This window comes from Thermobia domestica, chromosome 5 (assembly GCF_964235325.1).
Source record: "Thermobia domestica chromosome 5, izTheDome1.hap1.1, whole genome shotgun sequence".
NCBI classification, from domain to species: domain Eukaryota; kingdom Metazoa; phylum Arthropoda; class Insecta; order Zygentoma; family Lepismatidae; genus Thermobia; species Thermobia domestica.
The window spans coordinates 44,345,163-44,363,413 of NC_137458.1; positions in this window are offsets into that span (position 1 = coordinate 44,345,163).

The window sequence follows — 18,251 nt, forward strand, 5'->3', positions numbered from 1 at the left end:
TTAAAAATCACCCAAAAAAGTCTCCAATCGGAAAAAAAATATTTTTTGTCGCTATCGTAGGGCGACCATACGTCCCGTTTTGACCGGGACAGTCCCGTTTTAGTGGCGTGTCCCGGCCGTCCCGTCAGTAGATGGAAAAAGTAGTATTCGTCCCGTTCTATGTAAATGAAAGAAGTAAATAACAAACCCAGTATCTTTACTCCTTTTAAAAGTATTAATAATTAATAATAACAAAGAGGCAAAAATTGAACTGAAATTCCCTATATTAAACATACTCTATAGTTCGCAGTACTGCTCGAAAGGCAGCAGAGGTTTTAGCAGTTGGTTGTGTGTTGAACAAATTTCAACGTGTCTTTCCTTTTTCATAAGTACCCGTTCCGTAACAAAGAGAGAGAGGAGGAAATCTGATATCAAGGCACTGATAAGAACAAAGGTAGATCTAAAAGTCTAGGGTTGCAAGAACCTGTCCCGTTTTTAACTGAAAATTTTATGGTCAACCTACGCTATCGTTGAGGTCGAATTCCCCTTATTTAGCGACTTTACCCAAAATTGGCAACATTGACCCCCACCGAACAACCAGGGTTGAATTCAGGGGGTAGCCCGGGGGGAATCTCCCCCCCGAAGAAAATTCATTCCCCCCCGGAGAAACTCCCAAAATTTCAGTCACAAAATGTAGAAATTACTTCACCCAATTATTTGCTTTTCTGTCCGTGTACGTGCAGACGAAATCCGATCTCTCAATATACATATAAATGACGCAGACCCATTCTATATAAATGTTAACATGTAACATCTAAGATAGAATACCAAATAGTGAATAAAACTTGTATTTCTTAACGCTATGACTGAGTTTGGCAGAACATGAAATTGTTAACTGTTGAAGAAAGGTTTGTATTTTAGTAGGTACTATACTCTCGCCCTATATTATATATTAGTAGGTAGCACTAGCACAGGTTGAGATACGAAAGGAAAGATAGGGAAGATCTTTCGATCATTCCATATAATCTCTCATGTCAGCAGACTTCAGTTCTTGAAAATATACAGTTCCTACATTATTTGAAATAGGGCGCCTAAATCCCATTTCTCGCATCGGAAGTAACAGACGTAAATGTGTTTTACGATTGTTAAAGTAAACACATCTTTCTTTAATTAAAAATAATTCAGTTAAAGGGTGAGATTCAGTGGGCGTCATTTAGAGGGATCAGGGAGGAACAGTTATCCCTCCTTGATTAGAGACTTATATAGAATTTATCAATATGATAATAGTATATAAGTGAAAGATTGCTATTGAAGGTGGCCAAGATCCTGCTCAGTGCCGTTCCATGGGGGAGGGGCAAGCGGGGCGACGGCCCCGGGCGCCGAAGTAAGGGGTGAAAAATTCGGGAGGGAAAAAGAAAAAAGAAGGAAAGAAAAACAGAGGAATGAAATACATGTGGACATATATAAAATGAAAGGAAAAAAGTAATGAAAAGTGCTCAAAATCAAGGAAAAGCAGGGTTTACTTTTTAAAATTTTCCCACCTTTGGCGGCTGGTCTGTCGACCTCACTCATATATACGGGGATGCCGTCGTATACTCTCGCGCCAAGCGCTGATTTTCCACGACACGGCACTAATCCTACTGAAGATTTCGTCAACTAAACTATTGATGTATATGCAGTGAAGAAACCAAGGCTAATATGTTTGATTTAGAATCAGAAGTGTGAGAAAGAATGATAACTTTTTATTAAGATATTCCTAAGTATGTTTGTTTTAGGAGAAAAAATATTTCAGTTAATTTAAATCTTTTTAAAAATTTTTACATTAGTAACAAACAGTAATTACTGAATATAGGAAATAATAAAAATAGTTACTGTAAATAGCAGTTAAAGTTTAGTCTAAACTATTTTTGCCAGTCTTTATTTAATGTTTTAGATGAAATCAAACGATTGTTTTATTAAAATTATAATCTCATTGAATATTTATCAGCAATTAGTCTCAATATTAGGTAAGATGTGTATGTGAATGGAATTGTTAAATATGCTGCTTTCTTGAAAAAAATACAGAAAAATAACCCTCCCCCGAGCAGTTGACATTCCCCCCCGGGTGTAAATGTCTGAATTCAACACTGCGAACAACACCCCGTTATCTTTAGCCTAGCCAGCATAATAGTGGGACGTAAAACTTAAAGATTTCATTTCGAACAACACTCCCAGAAACCTATAGTTATACCATTCCCAAAACACCCTTTTGTACAGTTCTCCCTATTCGAAAAAAAAATTGTAAATAACAGTGTTCATATATAAATATGGAACTCAATTTCCCTGAATTTTCCAGGTTTTCCAGGTATTAATTTTTCAATTTCCAGGTCTAGTGGAAGAAACTAATAGTACGAGAACACATAAATTTTAAGAATACTATATTTATATATTTGAGAATGGCCACCCTTCTCCCCAATGAACGATTGCAATTAAATATTGAGTCACAAGAAAATAAATAATTAAAATAAATAAAATTTAAGTTGAAAAATATGAAGTTGAGAAACCTACTAAGGGAATTATATAATACTTTTGTTCCATACTTGAATACATTCAAAATATACAAAAATATTGGCTTGGGGAAGAAAAAAGGGCCCGCGAGATTTTAACTGATTCTTATAGTACTCGACAACAGAAATAAATTACTGAAAGAATTTTCAAAATCGGCGCAGGTAAACATGCAGAAAATCGCATTTTCATGTACCGGTTCAAAATGGGGAAGAAAAGACGACCGCGAGATTTTAATTGATTCTTGTAGTACTCGTCGAGAGAAATCGATTAGTGAAGGAATTTTCAAAATCGGCGCAGGCAAACATAGAGAAAATCTCATTTTCATTTTCCGGTTCAAAGTGGGGAAGAAAAAAGGGCCGCAAGATTTTAACTGATTCTTGTAATACTCGACGAGAGAAATCGATTAGTGAAGGAATTTTCAAAATCGGCGCAGGCAAACATGGAGAAAATGGCATTTTCATGTACCCGTTCAAAATGGGGAAGGAAAAAGGTTCCGCGAGATTTTAACTGATTCTTGTAGTACTCGTCGAGAGAAATCGATTAGTGAAGGAATTTTCAAAATCGGCGCAGGCAAACATAGAGAAAATCTCATTTTCATTTTCCGGTTCAAAGTGGGGAAGAAAAAAGGGCCGCAAGATTTTAACTGATTCTTGTAATACTCGACGAGAGAAATCGACTAGTGAAGGAATTGTCAAAATCGGCGCAGGCAAGCATGAAGAAAATGGCATTTTCATGTATCAGTTCAAAATGGGGAAGAAAAAAGGGCCCGCGAGATTTTAACTGTTTCTTGTAGTACTCGACGAGAGAAATCGATTAGTGAAGGAATTTTCAAAATCGGCGCAGGCAAACATGGAGAAAATGGCATTTTCATGTACCGGTTCAAAATGGGGAAGGAAAAAGGTTCCGCGAGTTTGAACCGCTACGATGTATGTTCACGAATGTCCCCGTCTTCTCAAATTTAGTTAATTACTGTGACACTGAAACATGTGACACAGAGTCACATTGTGGATGACTGCAATCGGCAACCACTGCACATATACTCCTCCCGCCCCACAGTTTGATTATTTCGATCCATTCCTCACGTGCTAACGGCATGGTTCAACATCTGCAAGAAAGAGGTAAATGTAACGTTCAATTGGCAATAGCTTTTCACCAAATTAAGCTGCATGAAATCTGATTGCATATTTGACATACTGAGAAAATTCTAGTCCGTGGCCATATGTATCACATATCCCATCAATTCATAAAAATTTTGAACACAAAATTACGGTCGTCCGTGTGACGTACTCCCAAAAGGCCTAATGTGTATCACCCACCTCACATTCAATGAAACCACATCCGTGTAGAATTTAGAAAGGAACTTCTTATGATGTATACAGGATGTCTCAAACGTTCCCTGACATAGGATAACTCTGTTATTATCAGAGTTACAACAAAATGTAAGAGGAAAAACATCTCGAAATATGACGTTTTCAATCTAAAGTGAACACTTTTTAAAAAAAATCGGACGAGATGTTTGTGCTGTATACTCTTTATGCACCCAATTTTAAATGAAAATGCAACGTTGTCATTTACCTGGACCCACAACATAAGTGAATGAAGTTACTGTTTGAAACGGGGGCTGGCCATCGACATGTTAGCGTAAAAGACAGTAACTTCACTCACTTACGTTGTGGGTCCAGGTAAATGGCAATGTTGCATTTTCATTTCACATTGGACGCATAGCGAGTGTACAGCGCAAACGGGTCATCCGATTTTAAAAATTCCTTCACTTTAGAATGAAAACATTATATTTGGAGACGCTTTCCAAAGTAGTATAATTTAGTTTGTTTAAATTTACAATTTAATACAAGTAGATTCGGATTTATATGCGTAGGATTTTGTATGCATCTAACTAATGAATTCTTTATTTTCATGCTTAACTTAGTGACTTGGCTTTGGACTGCAACTGATTATTGTAACCCATTATTGCTTGAGAAGAAACAAGATATCCGAATCTTCATTTGGAGAAATCAAACGTCTATTGGAAAGCTGGGGATTACAATCATTAATTTCTACATTTCAAGGTGCGTAAATTATATATTCTGTGTTTGTTGTTAAATTACTATTACTATTATTGGGTTTAGAATCAATCAAGCACTTCATGATATTTTATGGGGATCAAGATGGGTGCCGGATAGATAAGTATTTGAGCGTCAGGCTCTTATTTCTTTTCAATTTAATATTTAATCAATGATTATTTTTCTCCCTCATTATTCCACCAAATCGTATTCCAAGATCATATATCCATTTTTGATCGATATATCCATATTTTTGATCTCTTTCATATTTCTATATTTTCGATTTTTGATATTGTTTATATTTCGATATTGCTGTATTTTTTGATATTTCGAACAAGTTTCGATAGTTTGTCAATATCGATTATCTATATCTAAATTCGGATATCCCAAAGCCCTATCGAACCCCCTCCGAAATGAAGTTTTTGGCTATGGACCTGATTAGGGATGCGCACGAGACAAGACGAGACAGAATTTTTGTTACGAAATTCGAGACGAGATAGAGCTCTTCCAATAGAAACGGATCCAGTTTTCGAGACGAGACATAACTTTCGCGGCACCTTTTCGAGAGGAGACAATCTCAAATCTTTTCTCTTGCGCATCCCTACACTTGATCATGAGGTATCAAAAAAAAAAAAAAAAAAGTTAATGAGAAATACCGGTAACATGTAAATACAATATAGGTAGCTAAAACATTTTTGTTTTCATTCTTCAGTAATGCATTATTATTAATCTCAGGGGGGCGCGGTGGCTCAGTGGTAGAGTGTTAACCTCCGGTGTTTGGGGTCCCTGGTTCGATCCCAACTCGCGCCGTGTGGACTTTGTAGTGGACAAACACCGTGCTCGTGGGTTTTCTCGGGGTTCTCCCGTTTCCTCCCACTTTCTTCATTCCACCATTTCACTCATTTCTCATTATCTCCGTCTCCTGTAGCCTAACCGGCATAATCGTGGGACGTTAAACTTAAAGATTTCATTTTTTATTAATCTCTGTATTTTATAGTGTATTCTCAAGCTTAAGGTGATGTATAATTAAATTTTGAATTCAGTTAACTTATTTTGTTTCTCAGATTGTTTTTAAAATGTATGTACAAACGTTTATTTTCATTCTTGAGAGTTTAAAGTGACGTATAGTTATTAAACATAGTATTTAATATTGTACTCTTAACGTGGAAGTGATATACAGTTAACTTTTGAATTCAGTTAACATTTTTCTCTCTGAAATTGCTTTAAAAAGTATGTAAAAACGTTTTTATTTTATTTCTTGAGTGCTAAAAGTGATGCAAAGTTATTAAGCTTACTACTTGTAGCAGTAATGCGCCATAACGGGTACACTGCTATTCTCGAAAGGGTTTAATGTAATCTCCTTTGATGCGGAACTGAAGGCAAATGATTTAGTGAGCAAAAAGTATTCAGCAAATTTCAATATAATTAACAATTTATTTCCAATATATGTAACAACTAGAATAATAGCAAAAACTATATATATATTTTTTTTTTTAACACTTAACAAACAACATTTAAATTGAAATCTTCCCCTTTCAATTCTTTTGATAGCGGTGTGAACAATTCCACAATTTAACGCCCATGAATTATTTCTGTCCAAATAATAATTTAAAGCTTTCAATATTAAATCCAAAATTGTTTCAAGTAATTTAAATGTTAATTTCAATATAACTACAGAAATAGTTACGTGTGATCCGATGAACATATCCCCCGGAATCGAAGTATTAATCGGTCCAAAATGGCGCAAAAATAAAAAGGATAGAATTTAGAACATACTTACGGTTCCGTTGAACATGCCAATCAAACACACTTACAATATGATTATATAATTATTCACATTTCAGGCTTTACTTTCACACCACTTCACAAGCGGATCTTAAATTAATATCCAACACTATTCACAAAATTTTCTTCTAATTCCATTTAACAAACCCATTACGATTTCTAATTTGTATTCTTATATCCGAAATGTAATTTTAGATCCGTCGACGATTACCTTTTCTTCTGTTCTGACGCTAATCGCGGGTTGACATTTCAACCACAGTTCATAGGTGGCGCTGTTAACTCTCGATGAACAAACGAAGCACAATGTTCATTGAACCTGACCTACTAACATAGATCATAGTTGCTAACTGTATGCGGAAGTAACTAATCAGCTGTTTCAGTGTCCAGACTAAAGTCTTTTTTTTTTTCTTGGAGAAATGTTACATATAAAATTCCCCCACGGTCAAGTTTTTTTTTTTATAAACTGGTTATAGAAATTTCGAAAAGAAAAAAAATATTGTTTATCTTAATCACAGCATGCAGAAGAATTGGAACAAACTCACCACGAAATTCACCAACGTCTTTCACAAGTAGATGTCAACAGGAGCTCCATTTTCCATTTGATGAATTCAGATGACAAGTGTCCATCCATTACTGAAGAGATGACAAATAACCAGTATGTTGCGCATACAGAGCTTTTCCATCCACCTTATGGCTCAGGTTAGGCGTCAGACCAGAACGAAAGGGATTTACATAACAAGGGACTCGACGTTCACAGCCATGGCACGACCTACCCAATTCTGAACCTGCAGAATTGAACAACAAGCACAGTATACAACAAACACAACAAGATTACATTTATAAGTTTAACACAAAATATTATGACAAATTCTTTCTTTAAAATTTTCATGTTACAAAGTCAGAGTGATTACTATTATTGTTGTTACTATTTATTTCACAGCTATTATTAGCGTTACAATTTTTAGAACCAAAATTATCAAGCTGTCTTCGATAGTTAATATTACTAAAATTGCAAGAAATGTTAGAGTTATTAGTATTGCTAGGATAATATTTCTTAATGAAACTAACATGCCTTTTGATCTTAATATTCTTATCCGCTACTAACTGTAACCAGACGGTGTTCCTAGTTGGGTAAGAAAGGATTTCAAATGGGCCATGGTACTGACTGCTTAACTTTGGTTGAAACCTCTTTTCAAGAGAAGCCTTCATTATTCTCTTTACAAGTACTTTCTCCCCTACTGGCAAATCTATGTCCCTATGTTTCTTTGAATAAATCTTCTCCTTTCTTTTCCAGGCCTTTTCAATGTTTTCTACAATAATTTCATTTAATTCTTCTTTATTTTGCGAAGTTTCAAGAATTCCTAAGTCTAAAATCCAATTAATGTCCAAAGGATTAAACATTTTGCGTCCTAAAAATAATTCACTCGCTGTCTTCCTCGTTTCACTATTCTCACTAGTGTTTAAAGTATATTGCACCTGATATATATACTTTGACCATTGAGTTTGGTTTTTATGTACATAACATTTTATTATTTGTTTTATGTTTTTATTTTGACGCTCCGTCAAATTACTGGACATGGAGTAAGGAGACGTATGAATACGTTTAATGCCTAGACTAAATAAGTAACTCTTGAAATATTCGCTTTGAAAATAACTTGCATTGTCACATATAATTTTATTTGGATATCCGTAAGAGTAGAATATCTTATCTAATTTTAAACAGATAGATTTTGCATTTAAATTTCTAAGAGGTTCGATAATTACAAATCGTGAATAACCATCTGTTAATACCAAAACATATTTAAAACCATTACTAACAGGCCAGGGACCCATTACATCTAAATATACGGAGTTGTTCGGATATCTTTCTTTATGTGAGTAGTAAGTACCATATTGAGTGGTATTCCTGTCTTTACAAAATTGACAAATTTGACATTTTTGTATAAACTCTCGAATACTTGGAAATAAATCTTTACAAGTATATCTACTAGCTATCTTAGCAATCGTACGTTGCGAACCACTGTGGCCACCACCCACAGGGTCTTCGTGATGATATTTAATAATGCTATATTTAAGTGATTCAGGAATAACAGCTCTTAAGCCACCATATTGTTTTCCCTTAGTTTTCTTTAACAATACACCATCTTTAATCAAATAAGGATGTTTATTCTTACCACTCTCAATTTCTTGGATAATAGTACCCAAAGATGGATCCTCTCGCTGATGCTCACTCAAAGGTCTATGGAAAAATGGATTTCTCCAAAAATTTACAAAATTTAAATGTACATCCTTCCCATCTACTTTCTCAATTTCCATAATGTCCTTCGAAGGAGGGGTAAAATCGATATAATTATTCATGCGAGAAATATAATCCGCTAAATTATTGTGTCCACTACGCAAATAAACTATATCAAACTGATATTTACTAACCTTTTCTATAAGGGAACCATATTTCTTTTGACGCTTATGATTTCGCAAAATCCACGTCAAAGCTGAATTGTCACAATAGACCGTGAACCTTTTATGTAAATACATATCGAATTTATCAAGAGCGTGAACTAAACTTCTCAATTCTAGTTCAAAAATGCTCTTGGACCAGTCTGATGGGGGTATACGTTTACTAAGAAAATAAACAGGTCTTAATTTACCTTCTCCATCATATTGACTTAATATGGCCCCATAATTTTTAGTCGAAGCATCGACATGAATTACAAAGGGAGCATCCATATCTGGAACTCTAAGAATCACGTGATTTATGACAGCTTCCTTAATTTTCTCTAAAAGTTCATCCTCCTCCTTTCCCCAGACAAATGGAACTGAGGGAGACCTCATTGCATTTAATGGAGTCAACAAATCAGCATAATCTTTAAGAAATCTGAGATAGTAATTCAAAAATCCTAACATCTTATTTAAAGCACGCTTGTTCTTTGGTTTAGGTAAATCTCTAATTACCTTGACTCTATCTTCATCTATTTTCATTTCCCCATTACTAAATTCATATCCTAAGATTTTAATTTTTGATTTCAAAATTTTTGCTTTATGAGGACTGATAGTAATCCCCCATTCACGAAGACGTTTAAGTACTTTTTCTAATATTTCTTTATGCTTTTCTATTGAATCTGTGTGAATAATCAAATCGTCACAATAAATATCTAAATAGTCACCTTCGAGATCTCTAAAGATTTTATGCATTAAGCTAGAAAGAATAAATGGGCTAACAGCTAGACCCATCGGGAGCTTAACCATTTGTAATAGCCTATTAGGTGTTGCAAAGGCAGTTATTTTCCTACATTCTGGCTTAATATTTACTTGGAAAAAAGAACTTTTTAAATCGACCGTTGTATACAGAGTATGACGTCCAATATTAGAAATAATGCCCTCTAAATTAGGTGACGGATAAGCTGTCAATAACAACTTTTTGTTGACAGAAAAATAATTTATGACAAGTCTCTTAGAATTGTCCTTATTCGTCACCAAGAAACATGGAGAAATGTAAGGACTACTATCAATCTCTTCAACTACACCAGATTCTATTAATTTATCTATATACTGATTAATTTCTTTCAATTTATGCTTAGGAACTGAATAAGGCTGAGTTATGCTAGGAGAAGGATCTGTTAACTGAATTTCATACTGATAGTCCTTAACCTGACCTAATTTTTCCGTTATAACGTCTTGAAATTCTATAGCTAAATTTTTCACATAGTCAATTAAATTTTCATTAACAATATTCTCAAAATCATTAATACCTTTTGATTTTATTTCGGCCTCCTCCATGGAGATATCTCTATACGTAGGATTGGAAACCCTGGAGCCAGCTGGTTCTCCCACATTCTCATGCGCCGTCGATGTTTCTGGCGACATCAGCCCCACGCACGAAGTTTCCAACGGAACCTTTTCTCCTCTCTGCCTCCTTCCTCTACCATTGCTGGTCTGGCTCTTTTTCCCAAAACTCCTTGGCTGTGGTGAATTTTGAATTTTTGCTCGGCCTGATGCATGTTGTGGAAAATCAGGTCTGTTATTTCCGTAGGACTCCCAGGCTGTGGCGCCAAGTTGCCTGGGGGCATTCCGGACAGACCTGAAAATGTATGGAGAATCGCACAGCTTACTGTTCATAACACAAGATTCCAAATCTAAAGGTTTTAATCCCACTTTAAGATTCACTTTCTCAAACCAAAGTTCTTGAGCATTAACGTTAATATGAGCAAAATTTTCGCGAAGAAAGTTTATACCAATTAACAATTTAAGTTTTGGATGTTTCACTACACCAAACCAGGCAGAAAATCGAACACCATTAATGAAAAATATGATTTGTACCAATTCACGCACTACTAGTTCCTTGTCTTGCATTATAGTGACGGAATAATTTACTTGTTTCACCACAGGTTGACATTTTGTTCGAATAGCCTCTAAAACCTTTTCCTCGACGAAATTTAAACTTGATCCCGTGTCAATGATACAGGGAAACAACGTATGACAAATGCTAACAGGTAACTGTAATAATGTTCCATCATTACCGTCTTCCTTGATTGAGTTTGAAGCACTATGAAATCCTAAAGCGTGATTTGATTTCGAAAAATTTCCTCTAGGCTTAAATGTTCTATTCTCTAATGTTTGTCGAGTGTTCATACTCCTTAGAGGGGCCTTAAATCTCGGGGGAGGCATATGGTCCTTCCTCATAACCCTTTTATAATCTTGACTATACTTTTCATTAATTTCAAAACTCTCAGCGAAATCTACATACTCATGTATAGTTTTCGGAACACTTACAATTAATAACAAATTTCTAATTTCCGGAGTTACTAAATTACTAATCATTTTACAAATTTCCTCCTCACACATTTCCATTTCCAAAATATTCAAAGTACTAAACTTCTCTTGAATGAAATTCAATAAATTCTCATCTTCCCGCATAACTCTATATAAAACCGATTTCATAAATTCAGTATTTACCAAAGGAGTTACAAACTTAACCAATAACGAATGGCAAATATGTTCCCAATCTGTAGTGATAGATAATAAACGTTGTAATTCCTCGTAAGCTTGTTTTCTACATTTCTGAAGACTTGAAACCAAGATAGCTTCTACAGGAGCTATTTCCTTAACAATTAACATGTCAAGCTTTAATAGGAAATGACAAACCAGTAACCCATCCGTTCCATCTATTTCCGGTACTTCACTAATTTGTTTTTCTAAAGAGCGAAAAATACTTTGAGAAAATTGCTTCTGGAAATTACAAACTATGGGAGCTCGCAACACTGGTTGATTCCAATGTCTCTCTATGTTAGCCGCAACTGGCTGTCTTTCTCTCCCCTCCTCATGATTTTCGTTATCAAAAACTATAAGGGGTGGGTCTGCCACCGGAACGTAAGGTGCTGTCGCACGCCGTAATTGGTTAACTCGTAACCCTCTCTGCGCATTATAAATACTCATTTTCTTTTTTTTTCTAGTTATCTGCCTAAACCAAACACAAAGAATATTATCCAGCATATATTTCCTACTAAATCAAGTTGTTTGCCTTCAATACAGTCAGATTCGATTCCCTCACGCATCAAAGTTAGTTACCGAGAACAGAAGAAAAGGTAACTTTTAATTTATATGTAGCAGTAATGCGCCATAACGGGTACACTGCTATTCTCGAAAGGGTTTAATGTAATCTCCTTTGATGCGGAACTGAAGGCAAATGATTTAGTGAGCAAAAAGTATTCAGCAAATTTCAATATAATTAACAATTTATTTCCAATATATGTAACAACTAGAATAATAGCAAAAACTGTATATATATTTTTTTTTTTAACACTTAACAAACAACATTTAAATTGAAATCTTCCCCTTTCAATTCTTTTGATAGCGGTGTGAACAATTCCACAATTTAACGCCCATGAATTATTTCTGTCCAAATAATAATTTAAAGCTTTCAATATTAAATCCAAAATTGTTTCAAGTAATTTAAATGTTAATTTCAATATAACTACAGAAATAGTTACGTGTGATCCGATGAACATATCCCCCGGAATCGAAGTATTAATCGGTCCAAAATGGCGCAAAAATAAAAAGGATAGAATTTAGAACATACTTACGGTTCCGTTGAACATGCCAATCAAACACACTTACAATATGATTATATAATTATTCACATTTCAGGCTTTACTTTCACACCACTTCACAAGCGGATCTTAAATTAATATCCAACACTATTCACAAAATTTTCTTCTAATTCCATTTAACAAACCCATTACGATTTCTAATTTGTATTCTTATATCCGAAATGTAATTTTAGATCCGTCGACGATTACCTTTTCTTCTGTTCTGACGCTAATCGCGGGTTGACATTTCAACCACAGTTCATAGGTGGCGCTGTTAACTCTCGATGAACAAACGAAGCACAATGTTCATTGAACCTGACCTACTAACATAGATCATAGTTGCTAACTGTATGCGGAAGTAACTAATCAGCTGTTTCAGTGTCCAGACTAAAGTCTTTTTTTTTTTCTTGGAGAAATGTTACATACTTTATATTGTATTCTTAACCCTAAACTGATACACAGTGCGTTTTTGAATAAATTATGTCAAGTTATTTGAGTGACGAACACTGGTAGAAAATCCTGACTACTACTGGAACATTTTGATTTTAAGGTGACGACTACTGGTGCAAGGATTTTAAAATATTGTTTTTCCTCCAACGGCTACTCCTTTTTTAATTCTAACTACATGGTCATTATAGGAAGGATCAGTGAGTCTTTCCAACTATGGTACAGCTCCGACAGATTCACGATGCTCAGAGAAGAGACAAAATAGTATGTTTTCAACCTTAAAGTGAGAACCACTGGCGTTTTTACCCTGCTATGCAAAAGTAAGTGAGTACTCCAATGGAGTTCCAATGCGGTACTTAATTTCTGCGTTTTAGATATATGGAAATACATGTCTCTAAAATGTAAAGAACTGATTTTTTTTTTTTTTTTTTTTTTTTTTTACTGAAAACTGCAACTCGGTAAGCCTTATGGATACCGAGGTATGGGAAAATAAACTATAGGTATGTGGGGCTTGCATACTTGACGCTACAATTCGGAAATTGAATTAAAATATGACTAACGGCTATCAAGATGTTGTCAAATAAAGGGAGGACCAACACAGTTAAGGGGTTTTCGTGTTAGATGCTAAAATTTCCGAAATCGGTCATGGAAAGTTAATAAACACCAGTAGCAATTTCATCTTAAAGTAATTAGATATCTTCATGGGGTGTTAGAACATCATGGAGTCTACCAAAATTAAATTTTAAAAGCTTTTGAAAATATAATCTGACATTTGTAAACAGTATTTGAAATATGTATTTACCCAAAACTTCCAGCTAGTACATCTAACATCTGGAGAAACACTGTGAAATAAAAGCTTGAAATTTCGGAAACAATTATTGGTCGCAACAAAATTAAATAAGATGGTACTTCTATGGGTTAAATCAGTACCTCAGTACAATTTCGATCGAAAGATTAGTTCAGTCCTAGGTTTTCTTCAGGCAATTCCAAGGGTTCATCGAGCTGTGCAAAAGAATGAAAATTCGCTGTCAATATCTAAGATAGTAAATAAGATATAAGGAATTATATATTTTATGACGTGAAAATAGAGATCTTTATGGATTTGTACTTTTGGGTCTTTCCTAAAAGAAAAAAATTCAGAAAACTACTGTATATACCTTAATAGACAATTCAGTGGGCGGGGACACAGTAGCTTAGTGGTAGGGTATTTAACTAATCTTTTTTTTTTTTTTTTGCAGAAACTATTGGAGTATTCACTTAACCCATAGAAATACGATCATACTTAACTCCCTATTTAATTTTAAAATTAAATAAAAGGAAATATTTCAGTGTAGCGACCCACGATTATGCATTTTAGTCTCAGGGAGATTATGATTAAAGCAAGTGAATGTTGTTGACATAATTGATGGAATGCAAAGGTGGGAGGAGAGTACCCCGAGAAAACCCACGAATACGATGTCCACTACAAACTGACTTGGCCGTGGATCGAACCAAGAACCCAATACACCAGAGGTAAGCACTCTACCACTAAGCCACTGTGCCCCCGCCCATTTAATTGTCTATTAAGGTATATACGGTTGTTTTCTGAAATTTCTTCTTCTTACAGCAAATACTCAAAAGTACAAATCCATGTGGGTCTCTATTTTTACGACGTCATAAAATACATAATTCCTTATATCTCGCTTGCTATATTAGATATTGACAAAAAATGTTCACTTTATTTCAGAGCCCGATGAACGCTTGGAATTGTCCAAAGAAAATTTAGAGCTGAATTAATCTTTCGATCGAAATTGTACTGACGAGTCTGAGGTTCTCACTTAACCCATATAAGTACCATCTTATTTAACTTTTGTTAGGATCAATAATTGTTTTCTGAAATTTCAAGATCTAATACGCTTTTATTGTATGGTGTCTCTCTAGCTGCTAGATGTACTAGCTGGAACTTTTAGGTAAATACATATTTCTAATACTCTTTACAAATGTCAAAATATATTTTACAAAACTTTTAAAATTTAATCTTGGTAGACCCCATGATGTTCTTAAACTCCATGGAAATACCTAATTATTTTAAGATGAAATTGCTACTGATGCTTATTAACTTTACATGACCGGTTTCGGAAATTTTACCACCTAACACGAAAACCCCATAACTATATGGATCCTCCCTTTATTTGACAATATCTTGATAGTCATATTTTAATTAATTTTCTAAATTGTACTGTCTAATATGCAAGCTCCACGTACCTATGGTGTCGCTTTTTATTTCACCATATTTCGGTAACTGTTAGGCGTACCGACTTGCGGTTTCGGTAAACACACACCTCTAACGTTCTTTAAAACGTTATTAAGACATATTTTAGAATATTTAGAAATGAGAGTTCTGGGAATATCATGGTACCCGAAAACCCCCATCAGGGCGTGTGTGTAGTGTATTTAATTGAAACTACTTTTGAGGTTGTTGTAAGCCCTCGTAATTACGTTTCCGAAACTGCACCATCTAGTACGCAAACTCCACAGTTCTGTAGTGTCGCTCTTTATTTTCCCATATCTCGATATCCATAAGGCTTACCGAGTTGAGGTTTTCGGTAAACCGATGTCAGTTCCTTACATTTTAGAGACATATATTTTCATATATCTAAAAAATACAGACATTAGGTACCCCATGGTAGCCCGAACACCATTGAGGTACCCACTTACTTTTGAATGGTAATACATTTTGAGTTGTTGTTCAGCATCAATAAACACTTCATAGTTTTTCTACGTGCAACCCAAAAGTCCATACCTGACCTAACAGATTTTGTCCATTTAATCTAAAAAATGTTAAGATACTTTGTATTGTTAAGTACAACCAAATTAAGCACACTGAATATAACATTTTAAATATTTTCTGATTTTTGTTGCAGGTATTTCGTGCATCAAACCAGGATTCTGCTTGAAAGACAGTCAAAAGAAGCAGTGTAGGTTGTGGCTAAAAGTACGCCCTTTCTGAAGACAGACTCAGTTGTACTTACATTATTTTGTACGAATATATAACCCTAATAAAGATACTGTACTACAAATTATTTCTTTCTTCCATAAATTATAATAAAATATTATCTCTGTTTAAAGAAAATGATTGTTAATGTTAAGTCATTTTAATTCTTTTTCTCTGTAATAAGAACATTATCCCTAGCAATATTTTTTATCTTTGTGCTATTGCGATTGGATGAAGTAAAATTCTATACGAAGCACTATTATTTCAGACATGCATTAATAACTAATGTATTGTTCTGTATGTAAGACAATGTGTATACTGAACATGTCTAGCGAAGGTGTTGTTTTAATACAGAATCTATAACTCAGCTTTTCAGTAGTCAACTTTATTGGGAATCCGAAGAAAGAAGTTAAAAAAAAAAAATGTTGGACTTACCAGCGTGTGTGTGTTCGAATTCTGGACTAATCCAAATTATCCAGAGAAATCATTATATATTTCTTTGTTGCTATTTCAGATGTATCCTTTATCCAAGTCGTATGAAACGGAGACTTCATACATCGCTATACTTTGTATGAACTATGTTCCGTATTTACTTAATCACTTTGTAACTTTCTCTAGTGTTGACAAGGCCGCAGGTGTTATAACGAAATACTTTAGTTTGTATAATATTTACCTGTACCGTGGGCAAAAAGTGCTCATAAATATGTAATATACTTAGTAGAATGTTCATTTTAAATTAACAGAAAAGAAGAATGTTTTTAATATATGTAAGAGATTATTATGGGATAGTTGTGGCTATGTACATGTTATGTGTTGACCTAGTCAAGTAAATTTATGTATTTTAGGGTCTTAAAAAGAATATTTAAGACATATCAAGCAATAAAGGTGAGACTAATAATCTTTGAATATCTGAGTTGATTTTTACATAAAGAAAAGTAATTATCGCTTCGTAACTGATATTTTACAAGACGAACCAGATTGACGACGCTTTTCTATAGAGTCGTTATAAAAATTTGGTTTACCAAACCCGGGATCTTTTGAAAATTCAGTTCCCGAAGAAGGAAAGTAGGGCTGAATTTACTTGGATATTACCATTTATGAATACGAACTTAACCGTATTACGAAGCGGTAAGGTCATCAAAAGAAAAATGGATAGTGAAATAGTGCAACAGGAATCTAATACCAGTAATCCAGGTGAAATTAGTGCAACACCAAGTTTGTCATCTGAGGATCGACTTTTGTTAGCTGTGCAGCGACAAATTATGCAAATGACGACTGAGATAAAACAAACCATGGAACAGAAGCTCAATGAATCTAACACAAACATGGAACAGAAGTTCTATGAAGCTAACCAGACCATGGAACAGAAGTTCTATGAAGCTAACCAGAACATGGAACAGAAGATAGAACTGAAGTTCTATGAAGCTAACCAGACCATGGAAAAGAAGATAGAACTGAAATTTAATGAAGCTAGCAAGCAGTATGAAGAATTAAGTAAACGAATAGAACGGATAGAACTGAAATCAGACGATACGAAACAAACAATCGTCCAGGTGATGAACGACATATCCTCGCAGTTTGAAGAGAAGTTAAAAAGGTTAGCCGATGAGTGTCAAGAAAAGCACGATCATCAAAATCATGAAATCTGTGCTGTAAAAAAGGATTTAACGTTAATAGAATCTTCCGTTAAACATCAAAAGATCCAGTTGGCTACTATGCAGGAAGAAATTAAAACGTTACAGGCTAGAGACACCATTCATCGCAATAATCTGGGCAGTGATCGCTTCGAGTTTCCCCAATCACCGGATATAAATACGCCTTCGCCGGAATCTGAGGAGGATATTATATTAGAGGAAAATTGTCCGAAGATCACTGATGAACGAAATCTAAATGGTATCATGACACAGCACGCTACGGACCGGAACAATCACACCACAAGAACTAGGAGTGAGAAAAGAAAGGTAAAGCTAAGTGTCAAGATGAGCGAAATCAAAGCCATGAGTAAATTTAGTGGTAAGTGCAATGAAAATGCTAGTTCTTTCTTAGAGAAATTCCAAGACGAATGTAATATAATGTCTATCGACCGATCACAATACATGAAATTAATACCCCATGTATTACTCCCACCTTGTTCCTTATGGTTTAAGGCAATACGTGATCACATTAGTACATATGAGAAATTTAAAGCGGCATTGATCGCGAATTACGAAAATGACTTTTTGCTGGCAAACAGAGATGCCACTCTTAGAAATCAACATTTCAATCCTCGATTGCACAAATCTATTGTAGAGTTTGTTGTAAATGTCTATAATGAATTAAAGGTTGTTAATCCCTTGCAATCGGAATCAAGAATAATTGCATCGATTCGCAATT